We start from the raw sequence: 2,029 nt of genomic DNA, 5'->3' as shown, positions 1-2,029 counted from the left end.
CAGAGGAAACTTCTTGCCTTCCTGCCTGGTTGGTGAGTTAGTTGTTGGTTGGTCGGTTCCAAGCTCTGACTCTGTGGAAGGTAAGCAGGGATGAATATACTCAGGTTTTCTTAAAAGCTCAGCAAAATGTCCAGGTACAGGCAGACCAAGGTTCACAGGGGCTTCCTGTGTAGTAGAACCTGGGTTAAGGGTTTATTTGTTGTTGTCGATCTGTATATTCTCATTTTCTACAAGTTGCATGAATTCATACATTGCTGGTGGGACTGCAAATTGGCAACTTCTCTGAAAAGCAGTGTGGAGATTCCTCAAAAAACTAGGAATGGAACCACCATGTGACTCAGTTCTCCCTCTCCTCAGCATATATCCAAAGGATTTAAAATCAGCATACTACAGTAATGCAGCCACATCAATGTTATAGCAGCACAATCCGCAATAGCTAAGCTATGGAACCAACCTAGGTGCCCATCAACAGATGAATGGATAAAGAAATTGTAGTATGTGATAGAAGGTTTTTGACATTAAACATGTTATAGCCGTAGGGGGCCTGTGAGATACATCCACGTTGTTGCATGTATTAGCGGTTTATTCATTTTTTGTTGTCTGAACAGATCACTATTTTTCTAGTCTGCTACTGGTGAATGTTTTGATTCTTCTAGCTTGGAACTTTTATGAATAATGCTATTAAAGCACTCTTATTCATATTTTTTTAGGAAATAAGTATTCATTTCTGTTGAATACATACACAAGAGTAGAATTTCTGAGTCACGACATATCTGTATGTTTAGATTAGTAGATCCAGCCAAACAGTTTCACAGTAACTGTACCAGTTTACATCTCCACTAAGAGGAAGGACAGTTAAATTCCTCACATTCTTGCCCACACTTTATGTGCCCACAGTTTTAATTTTAGGTATTCTAATAGGTAAGTAGTAGTAACATGCTGTGGTTTTAATTTGCATTTATTTGATGACTATTGATGTCCAGCACCTTTTTATATATTTTGGACTACTGGAGGAGTGCCCATTCAAGTCTTTTGCCCATTTTAAAAATAATTTTTATTGAGATATAATGCATAAGACTTCAACCCATTTCTAAAAGATTTGGTGGTGTTCATGGTATGTACAAGGATGTGCCATCTTCACCACTAATTCCAGAGCATTTCCATCACCCCAAAAAGAAATTGCATACCCATCCAGCAAGTCACTCCCAGTTTCACCCCTCGACAACCACTAAGCTACTCTCTGTCTCTACAGACTCACTTGTCCTGGACCTTTCATATACATGAAATCATATGTGGCCTTTTTTCTGACTACTTCCACAGCATAATATTTTCCACATTCTTCAGTGTCACACCAGATTTCATTCTTTTTTATTTCCAAATAACAACCTACTATATGGATACACTACATATTGTTCATCCATTCTTCAGTTGGTGAATATTTGAGTGACTTCTACTTTTTAGCTAATAATAATGCTACCCTGTTATCCTGGGTTTATACCTAGAATGGGGCAGGTGGGTCATATGGAAGCAATTCTATATTTAATTTTCTCAGTAACAACCAAATTTTTTCCATAGTTGCATTATTATAAAATGACTACCCTACTTTACATAACTACCAGCAATGTAGGAGGGGTTCTTGACCCATTTTTAATTGAGTTAATGGAGTACTATTTTAAAAATAAAAACTGAAATATTCCCTATATATATAGTAATAGGAGGATGGTTTAATGAAATATGATACTCCACAGTACAGAATAATACTGAAGCTATTATCAAAAAAGGTAAATCTATAAGTATTAACAGAGTAAGTTAAGTGAAAAAGGAAAGTAGCTAAGTGGCTTGTTAAAATGGGAGCATTTCTGGGGCTGGGGAGATAGCTCAGTTGGTAGAGTGCTTGCCTTGCAAGAACAAGGCCCTGGGTTTGATTCCCAGTACCGCAAAAAAAAAAAAAAAAAATGGGAGCATTTCTAATTTTTTCTTGTCAAAATGCTCATTGAGGTATTTGCCTAGTTGTGAAAAATTCCCTCAT

The sequence above is a fragment of the Sciurus vulgaris genome (genome assembly GCF_902686455.1).
Source record: "Sciurus vulgaris genome assembly, chromosome: 2".
Lineage (NCBI taxonomy): Eukaryota > Metazoa > Chordata > Mammalia > Rodentia > Sciuridae > Sciurus > Sciurus vulgaris.
This window is presented reverse-complemented; position numbering follows the sequence as displayed.